We start from the raw sequence: 17,991 nt of genomic DNA, 5'->3' as shown, positions 1-17,991 counted from the left end.
GTGTCATGGAAGAGTTACCACACCCACCCTTTTGAAAAGAACAGAAGAAATAGTAAAAATTGAGAAAAAAACATGCTGATGAATTGAAATTGTTAAATGATAAAGTTGAGGAAATGGAGGCAAAACATAAGCAAGAAATGTCATCAATGGAACAAAAAATTCAAATTTTGCTAAGGAATGTCATAAATCAAAACAACTCAGGAGTAGATGTGGAGGCATTAGCAACAATGTTATCAACACCGGGTACTTCTACATCGACACATGTTCCAAATAATGATAAGGTAATTTCTTATTTATTTCTATCATCATGGTTGTAACATGGTTAAGACTAAACTCTAATTATATAATAAATATAAAACTCTACTTTAGCATTTTTATTTTTGGAAAAATTTGATGTTCATTCATATATAAGCTAACAATATTATAACTTCTCTATTTGCAGCAAAATCATTTGGAAGACAATTTTCCGCATACAGTATAGATGGGAATGAATCAAGATTTCCTATTTTGGATTATGATTATATTTTGTTAAACAGTAATGGATATAACTGTATATGACATGACTAGTAGTGTAGTGGTTTGTGGAGTGATGCTTGCCACTTTCAAGAACATAAGTCTGTATTTTGGTTCACCAAATTTAGAGTAACAAATACTCATGTTTTAAATTAATTAATGTTATGAATATCCATTAGAGTAGTTAAAGATTGTATATAAGGTGTAGCAAATGCAACAATTATCTATTTCCAAAATGGACATAGGACTAAAGACAATGGTTTTCTTGCTTATGTAGACAATGACAACGATTTTCAAACTAATGCATTTATACAATGTGCCAACAATTTTAAAACCGTTGCCTATAAACACAATGACCACGGTTTTGTACTTTCCTTTTACAACACGGTTTTTAACCGTTGCCTTTGACATTGCACATAAACCGTTGTCTATTTAAATATTAGACAACAGTTTTAAAAAGGTGTTGCCAAAAGTCAAAAAACCGTGGCCTAAACAAAAGGCAACGCCTCAGACTACCACAGTTAAAAAACCGTTGTCTTTGGCAACGAGAACGATTTTTTGACTTTTGGCCACGGTTTTCACCCGTTGACATAGGTCAAAAATGTTGTAGTGAATTTTAACTAAGCGTAATCAGCATAAACATGAAACATTAGCAAATTCACACAAACTAAGCGTTCATGCACTAGAGAGTAAATTAACTAAATGAAGATAAACTCACAAACCAGTTTCTAAATTATGAGATTAAGCAAACCACATTCAGAAATAGGATAGAGAAATCAATAAGAAAGAAACCGAAAATGTATTAATAACAAAACTTCAAGAGTTGTGATACATTACCAAATGAATTTAGTCTACAAGCTTAGCCTTCCATGAAAATGGAAGCAAAACCAAATGGAATGAAGATGAAGTGAAAACCGAAAATGAAGAACAAACCCTAACAAAGCATAAAAGAGGTAAAACCAAAATGTGAAGTGTTTACAAAATGTTGGAATGAATGGAATTCGGGTTCCCTCTCCTCAAAAGAGTAAAACCGAAAATGGGCCCTAAACAATGAGCCCAAAACTAAAAACGAATTCACAATTAAAAATGTCTAAAATTAAAAATACAATCTTCAGTTCAACACATATCCTTCACTTTTGTAATGCCCAAAATGTCTTTAGTGCCAAATATGATATGAAAATGATAATAGATTTAATCAGGCCAAATAAACATAAATTAACTCATTTTAAGAATATTAGTATAATAAAGTTAAGACACTAAACCATGTGAAAGAAAGTTAATTAGGCACTAAGAATCACAAATCTTGCTAAATTAAGGTTATGAATATTGTTTAATATATTACTCATCAATATGCTTTTAGACACTTTGAAAACCAACAATTTCCAACAAAAACTCAATTGAATTAGTCTAATTTTGTTCCATCATTTTTTGCTTTTTTATTTATTAACAGCTTACATTCTTAATGCCATTATCTATATGCTTCGTATAGTCTGAATTCTTAGTAAGGAAATTGTATAGAAAATCTCGTAGAGAGAAAAAGATAAAACATTTGATAGAAAAAAGCCAAAAATCTATAGAGAAGTTCATAAAGAAAAATACATTAAATGTTATTCTCAACGTAATAAAGTGTCTCTTGATACCAGAAAACAATTTATCTTTTTTAAATCCACTCATTTGACATTTATTTTATTATTTTTATATTATGACATGTGTCTTATTTTTTATTTTTATAATAATATAGAAAATGAGAAAGGGAGAATGAGAGAGAGGGGGAAAGTAGGAGATCGGAAGAGAGGCAGTGAGTATGGTAGACCATGGGAATGAGGGAGATTCAAGGAGAATGAGAATCATAATTTTCCTAGGTACGAAAAGGTGAATTAGATGGGACCATACATTCTAAGAGGATATTTCAAGAATCTACAAGCTACATGTACATCATTTTTTCGCTAACTTTCCTAAAAGTCATGGAATATCAAATATGGTCGATTTTCTCCAAATGGGGAAGAGTTGGAGAGGTGTTTATTCCACAGAAAAAGGACAAAATGGGTAACAGATTTGGCTTTGTTAGATTCAAGCAATCTGATGAGGGGGGAAACCTGTTAAAAGCCTTGGAAAAGATTTGAATTGGAAATCTTAAAATCAAAATTAATAGTCCTAAATACAACAGGTTGGAGGAGAAGATTGATGAGAACAAAAATGTTCTAAATCAACTCCAACCCCAATTAGAAGACAAGAAAAAATTGTTTCAAGCCTTTATCAAAAAACCGGTGTGTGATAACTTAGGAACTTCTCTCTTCTGGAAAGAGACCCTCCTTAATGGTCTTCCAAAACTACAGGCTTCAATCAATGGAGATAAGCCTTCTTTTCATTTTTCGACTCCTTTTGAATCTGTTAAAAAATGTTCATCCTTATTTGTGGGAGAGTTAAGAAATTGGGAGGATGTCCTTACCATTCATGAGTCACTAATCAAAGGAGAGGTGTTGGAGGTGAAAAAAGTTCCAATGAGGGGGGGATTGTTTCTTTTGAAAGGTGGAGGTGATATTGATGTTGTAAAAGTATTTGATATGGAAGTAGAATGGTGGAAATCTCTTTTTTCTCTCCATAAGAAGTTGGAACCCTAAATTAGGAGCAAAGGAGAGATTGATTTGGATCCGTTGCATAAGATTCCGTCTCCATGCCTAGACCTTGGATTTTTTTTTGTGCTTGCTGAAAAATAGGGATGTTCATAAAGGTGGATGTTGATACCTTAAATATGGAGAGGCTTGACTATGGTCGTGTGCTTATGGCTACTTCTCAATGGAGTAAATTTGATGTACACCTAAAAGTGTTGATTGGAGACTTAGTCTTTGAGTTGAGAATGTTGGAGGAAGATCCGAGAATTCCATGTGCTTATAGAGGACCCTTACGTAGGAACATCTGGAATGGAGGGATGTTGGTGGACTATGACTCGGAGGATGAAGAGTGGTGGCAGAGGTGGTGACTCTTTTTTGGTGGAGGAATATGATGATGTGGCAAATCTCTGCAAGGTTCTACAAGAGGGACAAAGTTTAGACATTAGGGTCTGTAATCAAAACATTAAAGAAGATGATGATGGAGACGTGTCTATGAACTTTTGTGAGGAGGTGTCAGCGTGTTCAGCGGATTTAGGGGACTGAAACACGATTTTGGAAAGTTTGTGCCTAGAGGAAGATAAAAAAGCTCCCTACTCAAACCGAAAAAAGCTTCTAGGGAGAGAGAAATACAACTAGGGTTGGAATGGGAGAGAGAGCTACAAAGAAAAGGTAAAAGGGCCATTCAAGGAGGAGATGTTGATGTTGGGCCTATTTTTTTAAATGAACCCATTAAGTATTTGAAGTTTAATAAACCATTACCAAAGGGTGAACATGTGGGATTGAAGAGCAAGCACGTGAGTGACAAAAATGTTGGAGCTAGTGTGTTTGAGGCAAGTCAAAGTCAAAGGGTGGATGCTTCAATGGGCCTCCTTGTCTGGGCCTTGGACTGTGATGGTGTTCCAATTGTGGCTAAGGAATTGGACTTCCCTGAATTAATCTAAACCTTGGTAAAGGGTTGTTATTATGTTTCTGAGACTATTTTAACGTGTGATGAGAATGAAAATACACAAGCTACTATTTTTCTTCTAAAAGAAAAAGCAAGAGGAAAAATTGTTGAAAGACCACTCTCCTCCTCTATCCCATTTCATTTCCACGTGCCATCAGAAAATAGCAATTGCTAATGCGGCCAAGACCAAATCGAAATGGATGGTGAAGGGAAATTCTAAGAGGTCGATGACTATTAGTGATGACTAGAATAAATCCCAGCCTGTGCATATTGCTATGACGGGTGAAAATTGAGAAAATAAGGTGGACTCTTCGATTAGTAATTCCATTATTGATTCAAATGTCCGGGCAGTGAATTCTTTCCATCTCAAAAGCTGTGGTGAAGTTGTAGGCAAAGTATGAGAAATTGGTGAGCTGTGGGTGTTTCTTATGATGGACATGATGCTGATATTGTTATGAAAATCGGCGAGTTAGAAAATAGAGACAAAATTGGTTTTATTGGGAATAATCCAAAGGAAGAAGATGGTTGTCCATGATTTGTTTGTCTATAGGTCATGGGAGTAGTTTGAAGATTAGGGGTGTTGGGAGTCTTATTGTGAAAAATGATGTTGATTTTATAGCAATTCAAAAAATAAAGAAGGATGTCATTGATGATGGTTAGAGCCATAATCTATAGGGTAATAGTATATGTTCCTGGGAGTTTAATTCTCCAGCTGGAAATTATGGGGGAATTTTGAGTATTTGGTATTCTTTGAAGTTTCAAAAATCTAGTGTCCACAGATGTTTGGGTTTCTTGGCTGTCCAAGGTTTGTGGTTGCCATCACAAGTTAATTGTTATATTGTCAATATTTATTCTCCGTGTCTTTATCCATTAAAGACTCAGTTATGGGAAGATCTTTTATGTCTCAGAAGATTAATTGGATATGGAATGTGGTACTTTCTTGGTGATTTTAATGGAGATCTTTTATGTCTGAAAAGATCAATTGCAGATCTTTTATTCTCCGTGTTTATTAGGACCGCATCAGAAAGAAGATGTGAGAGATGGTTATTTGATAGAAGGGAACCTCAATTGTTTAACAATTAGATTAGGGATATGAAGCTGATTGACATGCCTTCAATAGGGAGAAGTTTCACTTGATATCATTCAGGGAATGGATCCATGACTAGATTAGATAGAATCCTTCTATCTCCTGAGTGAGTTTCTTGTTGGTCGAACTTGTCTCAATGGTCCCTCAGCAGAGACTTTTCATATCACTATCCTATTCTTTTGATGGTTAAAAAATTGGTGAAAGGCCCCATTCCTTTCAAATTTAATAATTATTGGTTGCAACATCATAATTTTGGGGATGTGGTTTTGAGTAGCTGGAATAATCCTATTGATGTTTCTAGAAAGGCTTTCCTTGTCAAAGAGAAATTGAACTGGTTAAATGAGGCTCTCAGAAATTGGAATAAGGTGACTTTTGGTTGTCTTGATACTAAATTGGGAGATTTGGTGAAAGAAATTCAAGCATTTGACCTTTGTGGTGAATCAAAAATCTTGGATGTCAATCAAATTTCTCTAAGGAAAGAGCTTATGGCAGATTGGTGGAAGACATCAAGTTGGAAGGATAATTGGTTGAGACAAAAATCTAGAAACTTATGGTTGAAAGAGGGGGATGCTAATTCTAGCTTTTTTCATGCGTGTATTAATAATAGAAGAAGGAGGAATCATGTTTTAGGGGTTTGAATTGATGGTGTCTAGTATGAAGAGGATAATCTCATTCGATCTAGTGCTTCTAATTACTTCAAGGTTGTCTTTTCCCAAGTGTCTACCATAAATCCTACTCTTGACATGCTTGTGTTTAGTTGGCTATCTCGGTCTCAATATTTTAGTTTGGATGATGAGTTCTTGGAAGATGAGATTAGGTCAGTAGTGTGGAGTTGTGTTGGTGATAAATGTCCAGGTCAGATGATTTCAATTTCATTTTTTTTCAGGCTTTTGGGAAATCATCAAGAAGGATTTTATTCTCTTTATAGAGGAATTCCACGACTTTGGTAATCTTCCATGTCGTGAGTAAGGCGATGCCTAAAAAATATTACATAATACCACGCAGCGACGTCGTTTGAAGAGGCTTGGCCATGTGGTCGTCCAGGATATTTCAGCGTTGGTTCATAGTTGTAGGGATGTTATTCCTCTATTACACGATAACGTAAGATCGGATCCCACTAGAAGCATTCCTTTGGGAGATGTTTTAGAATGGGTCGATCGATATAAAAGAATGATTAAAAGATTTAATTGACTAACTTCGGTTAGTGTTCGTACTCATTATGAATAATGAAGTAGTGGAGAGGAAATTTACGGGAGACGAATGAGCCCCGCGATGTTGAGAGGGATGGCGATGGCGGTGATTCATCAGCAAATTCTTGAGGGCGATTCTAGGTGAGACGAGTCCCTTGTATTCCTAGATGAGGTATTTTTTTGGATTGGAAAGTTCTCATAGCGCAAATTAGACGATCTCTGACAACCCCTCTTTGCAATCAAGATCGTTGAGAAAGATGCCCATAAAGTGTTTGGTACGACACCGTCTTGAAACGAATAGTTATTTGGAACAAATCGATCATATATCCTTGCGAGGAATATTTTTTGGTGCGTTCACATCGGCTTGTTATGGGACCTGCACTCTCGGTTATTTTTTTAATAGTATTTTGGGAGGATATTGGTGTAAGGATGGATGAAATAAGCATAACATTCATACATTGAAAGCGTGAATATTGATCCTCATGATCTGAGTTATAATATCATTCACCATTGTGCATTATGTTTGTGATCTATATTGTGTATATTATATGTGTCTGTTTGGATGTGATATTTCGTGTAATTCTACACTATCAATGAATGATATTCATTAGATGTCTTACTCCCTTTTTTTTTCTTTTCTTTCTACTTGTCTTCGGTTCGTGTTCTCGTTCAGATGGAGCGTACCGCGAGGATTCGGAACTACCGATTCTCGATGTCCGAGAAGGGGACATGGAGCAGTGATGCACACTGATATACCTACACAGGCCCTTGTACCTTAGAGTTGGAGATGGTTTGTGATAGCTCTATGATGCGCTTCCCTTCACACCATGCGGACTTAGAGGCTTCTTTCACTTTACCTGCTCGAAGATTTGCACCTGTTGCACCATCCATTTAGTATGTGATTCCTCACGGACCCACTATTGCGGGACCATCTACTAGGAGACGAAGTTGGGACGACATGCTCAATTCCCCACCAGGGAGGAGAGTTGCTCGATGGATGACGCCCGATCTTCAGGCAGATGCGGGAGCGGGAAGTAAGTCACAGGATGCATCCAATAACCTGGAAGAGGAGATGGAGACTGAAGAGGAGGACTGTGTGGAATTAGTTTGTATAGAGGACTCCATTGAGGTGGTGGACCTCTCCTCTGATTCTGAGACGAGGGAGGACCCCAACGAGTGTCCTAGCACACCCGCTAACGCCGAAGCTAGTCACTAGTAGTCATTTCCATTTCTATTTTGCTTTTGAAGCAGTTATCTATGTAGAATACTTTTAATATATTGAATAAAGCAGTTTATTGTGTATATTTAAGTTTGGAAAAATATTGTTTTTCCGCCTTGGTTTTTGTATAAACATTTTTCGTATTTCAATAAAGAATTATTCCAAGATATATTAAGTGGCTTTTAGTTACCATTAGGTAACGATTGTTGTCTTTTCCGCAGTTTATGTTACTTAACATGATGTTCTGAAAATGAGTCAAATGTAAATGAAGGAGTTTTACATTACAATTTTTTTTACTTATTTTTGGGCAATATTGTTGGAGTAATTTTCGGGGCGTTACAACATGCATATGACTTATGATAATCTGTTAATTTGTAATCAGATGGAGAATTCCGCTCTTCGAATGTTACCTCGTTGACTGGACGAGGGGACAAAACGATTTATATTTTACCATGTTGGTAAGAAAGTAAGTTAAGATGTAAAAGAACCCCTAGGAATGAGGGGAATGAGTAATGAATTAATCATATAGTAGGATGTGAGATTGGAAATACCCGAGTGTAGTCTTTTTAGATACTCAGAGATGGTGTAGGTCAACTATCAACCTTTGGATGGTGAGTTCACCAAACCATATGAGCTAAGAGATTGAGAGAAATGTGAATATGATTATGGGAAATGTGTAATAACTTATCGGGTACCTGAGGATACGCCTGATTATATACGTGTCATACTCGAAGAGTAGTGATGGGCTGAGTAAAGCCAAAATACGTAGAATCTCCGCTAGTGGAAAATAGGAGACTGGTTGGGTCCCACAAGAAGCATTCCTCTAGCATTGGGCATTGAGCATATGCATGAACCAAAGGAATTAAAAGATGACTTAGGAGGGGCTGATCAAAGGAATTAAAAGAAATGTTAAATTTTAACATGAAGTGTGAATGACATTGAGCATATGCACGAACCAAAGCTTAAGATTGAAAGAGGAAGCGGATGGTGACAGAGATGTCCCAAGATTTGGATATGGGCGGCAATGGTGGTGATTTATAAAGAAGCCTTGAGGGAATACTTAGGTGGAGTAGTCTAGTGAGGGTCCGGATGATTGCAATCCGTTAGACCAGGATAACTCTATATTCGAAACTAAGTGGACTCTAACACCCCCTTGACACTTCAGGATCAGTGGAGAGAGAATCTGAAAGCGCAAGATATAACATTGTCCGTAGGGACATTGGTACCGCACTCTGTGCATAACTTCGGTGTATGATGTCTGAATGTATATGGATTGCAGCTTGATAGGATGTCTTGTACTCCCGGTCGTTTCCTAGATAGAGAAGTTGAACTTGATATGGAGTTTGGATAGCGATTATGCATAACACTTGTTTATTGTACTTGAAGGCAATTATCCCATGTCTCAAGTTACAATCATCATACATAATGAACATTCACATGTTATATTTGTTCAAATGCTTGCTTCTATTATTGTTGTTGTATGCCATGTTCTATGTAATCTCATGATGTCAATGAAGTGCATTCATTAGATGTTTTACTCCATCTTTTCTCCGCGGCTGTGCTGTTTTGGGTGGGCAGTTTTAGATGACAGCAGAGAGGACCAGATTTCAATTCGACATGACCCCCGAGGGGTCATGGGTACGCAGAGGTGATCGTTGGTTCTACATCGGTTCGTGTACAGCTCACTTACGACCAATTATCAGTGGAGTTGATGCTTTCAGCTATAATGGAGACTTTGAGATCTTAGTGACCTTCCCTATGGATGGACCAAACCCCTTCGTCGTTTCCCAGACCGTGAGCGTTGCTTCACGTGTCTCATATAGGTTAGTCGTTCCTAACAACTCTCCTAGGGTTGTACCTGTCTCAGATGGTAATATCTTTATTCATCTGGTTTCGAGGCGGATGGGCCTTCGCCGTATCTTCACTCGGGTAGTGAAGAAGGGCATTCGTTGTGGGCCAGAACCCATTGCTTTGGAGGCAGACCGCTTGATCGTCGAGTTTGGGCTAGGCGGGAGGCTAGAGCTCAGAGGAGCGGAAGGATGATCGAGGAGTTCAGTGATGCGGAGAATGAGAATGAGGATGAGGAGGAGATGGTGATCCCTAACGCAGTGTGGTACTTTGCTAATGTCATGGTTCTAGCTATGGAGAATGTTGTCACCCTACTTGTCGAGGAGCATCGAGCGACGGAGGAACCAGTTTGATATCTCCCATTGATCATTATTGATTCTGACACCAAGATGGAGGACCCCGAGGAGGACCGTGATAAGCCCGAGTCTTTAGATTCTTGAGTAGCATAGTTTTCTAGCTGTTGTTGTCAGATGACAGTATTATGGACCCATTTTACTTTCGGTAACACTGATGTAATTCCATATGCCTCTGATTTAGTTGTATTTTGATTATGGTCTGTATTATTGGAGAGACTGCTGCCACAAACACCTGACTTTTATTTCCGACACTTAACTGTCACACATCAGGTTATGGTAAGTGAGATGGTTAAGTGACATGGTTCATTTTGGAAAACTAATCAGAGAAGTATCATATACTATCTAGTTTTTAAATTTGCTTATGACTCAAGTTTTGAATTTTCGCGAAGTTTCAACATGTGAGGTTTCAAAATGGGAAGCTTTGAGAAAAAGGAATCGACTAAGTTAATCTTATTTTCCTAATCACTTGTCAACCTTTTTTAACAAGTAGTTGGGCTAACCTTTTTGTGGTAACATCTCTTTTCAAAAAAAATTACCTTCAATTTATCAATTCTTCGAAATACTTAGTTTAACCTTTTTATTAAAATAAAAAAATCTTTAAATATTTACGGATGGCATTTCGGGGTATTACAAATATCATGCTTCAACTTGCTCAATACCTAATTCTCTCTAATAGCTTTTCCACATAAGAGTTCATCTCTACAAACTTGTAGTATAAGACTCTTCACCTTAGCGAATATATTGACGATGTTACTTAGAGTTCATATCTACAAACGTGTAGTGTAAGTTCTCTTACTGCCATCTAATAGAACACGACACATACTCTCCATTGCTAGGACGCCTTTCAATATTATGGAATATTTAGACCGATGTTCACAACAATTGTCCTGTTCAATATTCAACTTGTTTAACCATGGAGCTTCCTCAAAAAGTATCAACCACTACCACCATTGTCGAATTCAACAGCCATAGTTCAAAAGAACTATCATACTCCACTATAAAAAGTATACCCACAACATACATATTGCGCCAATTCCAACCAATGCTCATGACACACCCTTACATCCAAGCCAATGTCCATGTCACATCATGCATCTCTACTAGTGTTTGTGTTACACCTTGCATCCAAGTCAATGTATGTGTTAAATCCTGTATCAAAGTCAGTTAGTGTATGTGTGCTTTTGTGGATTCGCTAGCAATTAACATCCTTCGCCATGATGCAATAGACACTACATTTGGATATTCCACTTCTTATATCAAATAAGATCATCATCTCCATTGTAACATCTAGAGAGATATTGTAAGCACGTGTTTAACAACTTAACTCGACACATGGGTCTTATCTCTACCTTGGTCCCAATCGAATACATGGACTTTTAGGGTTACGAATTCAACGTTGGTGTGGTCCCCATCACGGTCCCATTATGTTCATTCTCCTTCAACCAATCTCATTTGTTATCCTTGTGCAATGCCTTTGATAGACTTTGTCCAACCAACACATTCTTCACCCCCTTTGTATATGGGCTAAAAGCCATCAACCATGGGTACAAGACAACTAATATATAATATTTACTTCTCTTATCTAGTCCAATACTAGGCAATGTGAGACTTCATATAATAATATATTTCAAGCATCCACAACAACTATAATAATTATGTATTTTTTTTACCATTTTTGCTGTGAAAATTAGTGTGTTACGAAGGACACTTTAGCACTTTAGGGATTTGTTACTTTTAATTTTTATATTGATTTATTAACATGGGAAATTTAATGTGATGCTCTTATTAGTTTGAGGAGATATTTTGTTTCCTCGTATCAAAGTTATTTTATTTTGTATCAAGATAAGAGTAAGATAATGAAATATATATTAATTTTTGAAGGAAAAATATCTCTAAATTAAATAAAGAATAAAAATGTTATTTTATTATCAGTAAAGAACATGACTTAGCAGTTTAACAATTTAAGTTTATTTTTTATATTCTTATCACATAATTTAAATGGTTAATTTTAACTAATAATTATCAAGTTACATAATAAATATAGAGGTCAGTGAGGATGAAATAAGATATCATCATTTCACTTAAAATAAGATTTATTTTACCTATTTCTCAAGAGAATAGTTTTTGGGAATCCGGTTCATTTTTAATTATGTCATATGTAGATGTTGAGTTAATGATCAAGATAATAATGATAGTTAAGGTGGTATAGTTTTTAAACTAAAAAACCTAAAATCATTAAAACCCTTTTTATCTTGAGGTGAAATTTGAAAATGACAAAAAAAACATTTATGCTCAAAATATTAAGTAGGTTTTGTTTTGTAGATATCAATCTTAAAGAGTAAATCACTTATTTGATCTTTGAGAAATTTGATATCTAACAATTTAGTTTTGACACCTTAAAATAATTTTTTTTGGGTAGAAAAATGAAATACAAAAACTAAGATCTTACAAACGAGTTTCGATGGCATCCATCAGTAACATGCTTAACTAAAAAACAATTTAGTTTTGACACCCTAAAATGATTTAAAAAACTGTAAAAATGATGATTTTGACAAATAGATTATAGTATTACATATTTTTTCAATTATTTGAAAAATTAATTTTATTATATTTCTTCATCGTATATTTAGAATTTTATATGACCTTATGAGAGCTTCTGGAATACTTTTAACAAGCAAGGTGATTTAGAGAATGACATTTAGTGATTGGTTACTACTTATTAAGGTCATTAGATCTCAAGAAAGACCAAAAGTTAATAATTCAATTTCTATAAGCAATATTTGTTGGAAAAGACAGTCAAACATCTCGAAATCGATTACTTCCTTAAAAAAAATGTAAGTTATATTTTTTATAGTACAAAAAAAGATGTTTGAAATCTGGAAGGATTTAATAGTTGTAGTAAATATTTGTTTACAGTATCACCATATCATCTATAATTTATATTTTAATTATTGTTAACTTTTAAATAAAAATAATATAAATCAACTTTAATACCATGTACAAACTATATATTAAAGATAAATATATATTAAATGAGAAAAAATGTATAGATTGATCATGTGTGAGTTTTATACATTATCATTGTATCATCTACCATTCATGTTAAATAATCACTTACTTTTCAAAAAATATAATACAAGTAAATGATGAATAATATATTGACCGTGTATAAATTTTTATACTAATAGTATATAATTATATAATACATGGATATTACACTTATATAAAATTCAATTTTGAAATATCTTTGAGGACACTTATGGATTTCCAACTTTCCAGAACCAAATTAATCCATAAAAATGGATCTTACTCTTAAATAATGATCTCGTTTGAAAACTAAAAACTTGAGCAATAAAGTCTTAAATTAATCTGATTTTTTCTTCTTTGTAAAATAAATTTAGATTGGAACTTGGAAGTATAGTAGCCGCTATAAGCGAGTCCTCCTTCCTTATCCGTGACCACGAACGAGTTCAATTCAGTTCAGTTCCTTCCTTCTATTTCTTTACTCACTTCACTACTTTTTCATCTCTGTAACTATTTTTTTCGTAACTATCTGTTTTGTAGTATTATGTTATTAAGATAGTGCATAGATTAGTAAGGTAAAACTAGGAATTAGGATTGTGCTAACAAGATATTTGTTATTTAGATACTTTTACAAAATTCAAAATATGATGTTCGTGGTGTTTTTGTTCAATGAAAACATGCCTGCAGTTGTGGCACGTGTCTTGATCTCATTGGAGAATAACACCAAAGAATAGTGGATAAGTTTTGTCTTTTAAATATTTAGAATGGGGTTAATTCAGTCATGTGCAACGATATAGTTGTAAATATCCAATTGATCCTTGAGAAACAAAATCTAGAATTCTGTCATCAAGAATCTCAAATGTCTGTCCAAATAATTCTTTCTAGGAAAAATAAGTTCATATCGGGAGATATGCACTATTTTCAATGGCATTTGAGATTCCTATGGTTCGTTTGCGAATTGAGTTTTAGAGGGGAATCGAAAGAGAATGGAAGGTCATCTCAGTAGTGTATTTTATGGCTGTCAAACCTTCCACCTCTTCAAAATTTAACTCGCAAACAGACCCTTAGGGACCAAAGTGAGTTTTTTCATTTCTCAGCACTAAATCAACTAAATTAGGGGAAGAGGGGCATTTTTTCCTAGGCATGAATTTAGGTATTTACTATTTATATATAATTGAGACTATTTACTGAATTTCTTGATCCTATAATAACCTTAATTTTAAAATGAATGAGTTAAATATATGCTACCAGAGGATTAGTAACATATACATACTTAATTATAACTTGTTTCTTGCCTTTGACACGAATGCAGTGCCGAATTGTTTCAGTAAAGGGTTGTCATGTAGTAGCACACCTGGTTGCAATGGAAGTGATGAGAAAAACAACGACGATGATAATGATACATGGTTCTTGGATGACTACCAATTGATTAGTGATTGCGACAAGTTAATTGAAGCTTTTGTACTGGACAAATCTGCCTTGATTGATTGGAGAAGGGTGTTAGTGTTGAACAAGAAATGGAACAATATCAGACACCATTTTTTTAAACACTGTCAGGATAGAGCAGATAATGAAAAAGATCCAATGATGAAGAACAAACTGCTCTGGCTTGGAATGAAGCTTAAAGAGGTTTGTCATTTGTTATTGACATTTATGCACATCACTTTGTTTCATTATGATATTACAAATAGTTACTAATGAAAAACAATCAGGTGCGGTTCTAATCAAAGGAATCTCTTAATATCTTTAATTTGTTTCTCTTGAATTCAAAATAATTGTTACTGTATTTCACAGTTCAATTAATAACAGGGGAAAGATGTTTTATGCCAGAAATCAAAATAAGAACTTGGTTAATGTAGGGAAATTTGTGTATTAGGAGATTATGTTGTTCCTCTATTTTGTTGTTTATGATTGCTACAATACCCAATTTTACTCATCTTCTGCAGATAGATGAAGATGTACAGAGATACAGTGAACTCATGAAAATGATAAAGGGGACACCATCAGATATTAGTGAAGTTGTCTCGAGGTGCCATAAAGATTTCACAAAAGAATTCTTGGTGCATCTTCATACAGTAGCTGAATCTTTCGACGATCCAAAAGTGCAAAATGGTAAGACTAAATGCATGGGATAATTTATGTAATTTAAATTGATATTTCTTATAACAATGGATTTAGCTTTTAGATATTTGATCACCTATAGATGATAGTTCTTTTTAAGTCCGTAGAGGCAATTCAGTTCAGAACTTATAATACTTTTTTGCTAGAACTACACTTAGATGGTTTTATCTTTTATAATTGAATCGAGATTGCTCGCCCGCATACTTAGAGATAATCAAGAATTTATTTGGGTAAGCTTAAGCTGAATTGTGATTGTAATCCCTATGAAATTTTTGTCCATCCACTATAGAGATCATGTAGCACTTGCCACATGCTTAGAAATGAGTCATTTAAATGGGTAGTTCAAACTTCCTTCAATTAATCTGGTATTTGACTTATTATTATGTTTGTAACAAGATTTGGTAAAGCTTCGGGGCGCATGCGTCACTGCTGTAAAATCCTATGATGTGGCAGCTGAAAGCACTGGAGCACTAAAAACTGCAGAGTTGAACTCTCCACATATTATCAGTTCTCACTTGGATGCAGTCTGTAGGAATATAGACAATTTGGATGGGAGAAGTCAATGCTTCAATCCAGATTCAGTAGCTCATTTGTTGCGGTCATGTTATAATGTGAAAGAAATTGGAATGATACATGCAGTTGTCTTGAAAAGGTTTAGAGATTCAATTATTTATGTTGATAATAATTTGATATGTAGTTATTTGAGATTGGGTAAGTTAGCTCAGGCTCGTAGAGTGTTTGATGGTATGTCCAGAAGGAATACAGTTACATGGACTGCTATGATTGATGGGTATTTAAATTTTAACTTGGTTGATGAAGCTTTTATGTTATTTCAAGATTCCACTAAACATGGTGTCCAAGAAAACAGTACCATGTTTGTCTGTTTCATGAATTTGTGTCCTAAAAGAATGGACTTAAAACTGGGGAAACAAATTCATGCTCGTGTATTGAAAAGCAATTGGAGGAATTTAATTGTTAACAATATAGTTATTCATTTTTATGCCAAATGTGGGGAGATATCAAGTGCGTTTCAAACATTTGATTGTATGGCAGAGCGAGATTTGGTATGTTGGACAACTATGATTACTGCTTGTTCCCAGCATGGTCTTGGACATGAAGCCTTGTTGATGTTGTCACAAATGCTTGGTGATGGGTTCCTTCCTAATGAGTATACTATATGTAGTGCACTGAAGGCCTGTGGAGAAAATAAAGCATTGAAATTTGGGACACAGCTACATGGTGCCCTAGTAAAGAAAATCTGTAAGATTGATGTTTTTATAGGAACATCTCTACTTGGTATGTATGCAAAATGTGGTGAGACTGTGAATTCTAAGAAAGTGTTTGATAGAATGAGGATTAGAAACACAGCCACATGGACATCCATCATATCAGGATATGCTCGAAATGGGTTAGGTGAAGAGGCCATAAGCGTCTTTCGATTAATGATGAGACGAAAAGTGCATGTTAATAAATTGACCATTGTAAGTGTCATGATGGCTTGTGGCTCAATCAAGGCTTTGCTATTTGGAAGAGAAGTTCATGCACAAGTAATCAAGAGTATTAACCATACTAATTTGCACATAGGAAGCACTTTGGTATGGTTCTACTGCAAATGTAAAGAATACTCACATGCTATCAAGGTGCTCCAACATATGCCTTTTAGGGATGTTGTCTCGTGGACTGCCATTATCTCCGGGTGCGCTAAGCTTGGACTTAAATCTGAAGCTCTGGAATGGTTGCAGGAAATGATGGAGGAAGGTGTGCTGCCTAATTCCTATACGTACTGATCGGCTCTAAAAGCATGTGCAAATTTAGAATCTCCTACTCAAGGAAAGTTAATTCATTCCAATGCAAGCAAGACCCCTGCCTTGTCTAATGTATTTGTGAACAGTTCTTTAATTAGCATGTATGTGAAATGTGGAAATGTTGCTGATGCTTTTCAAGTTTTTGACAACATGCCGAAGAGGAATTTGGTGTCTTGGAAAGCTATGATATTAGGTTATGTAAGGAATGGCCAATATAAAGAGGCTTTGAAGCTCATGTACAGGATGGAAGTTGCAGGGTTTGTGGTGGATGATTACATACATGCAAATGTTTTTACGGCCTGTGGAGGCATTGATCCTGTAGACATTGATTAGGATATCAAGTCTTCTTCTCATTTCTTGCATTCCTCTTAATCTTCTACAAGAGAGGAGCATCAATACATTAAGTTTATCAATCAAATGTATAGTAGTTAATGGATAATGTATATTTAGTAGATGAGCAGGCTAAAGAAAGGTGTTGAGCAACAATGTGATAACAGATGTTATTTATATTCTCCATTTGTTGTCTTTGTGCCGATCATCAAAAAGGTGACAAATACAGCAAGAGCATCTTCTACAAAATGTGTCATCTATAGATAGAACTACCCTACAAGCAGCATTTTTACAGATCCAAGAGTTTGAATGTCCAAAATCAGAAGACCGATCAGGAATAGATATCAGCCGTGTGGGGTTTTCACCGTTGCGGTGTTGCTTCCTAGGAGGCTGATGGCTGAGACTGGAAACTTTCTTGGATTCTTGTTTCTTAATATACTTACCAGTTGACTTCGAGTCAGACATCCTGCTTTTTGATGAAACTTTCTTTTCGTCCTTACCGAAGCATGTTCGAATAAGTTCCTTCTTTGAACCAGACTTCAGGAACTCCTGAGAGAGTTCTGAACTTTTTGAAGCATCATCTGAATGGCCATTCTTTTCTGGAGTACTCTGCTCACTGGAAGAAAGGCTTTGCATGCTAGAAACTGGACAGAAATAAAAACCAACTTAAAGTAAGTCTCTGGTAGAAACAGAGATAAGATTAACTAATATAAACAATACAACTAAGACTCACCCACAAACAACTGAACAAAAATAGCAAAGTTAGAAGACTACTTAGGAGCAGTAAAAAATGCATGCAGTAAATGACCGACTGAGTTCAGGTTCACCAACGAAATATGAACAAAAGGGTAATCTGTACACAGTCATCTGTTGATGGAGCTTCTGCTTTCTAAAATTTACTCTATCATGCATGCCAAGGTAACCCTTCAGATCAGGCAAA

The 17,991-nt window shown here is 35.4% G+C and overlaps 1 pseudogene; it reads left to right on the top strand.

Moving 5' to 3' along the window:
* On the top strand, window positions 14,005-17,235 carry LOC109350654 (annotated as a pseudogene).

Source organism: Lupinus angustifolius, chromosome LG01 (genome assembly GCF_001865875.1).
Source record: "Lupinus angustifolius cultivar Tanjil chromosome LG01, LupAngTanjil_v1.0, whole genome shotgun sequence".
NCBI classification, from domain to species: Eukaryota; Viridiplantae; Streptophyta; class Magnoliopsida; order Fabales; family Fabaceae; genus Lupinus; species Lupinus angustifolius.
This window is presented reverse-complemented; position numbering and strand designations above follow the sequence as displayed.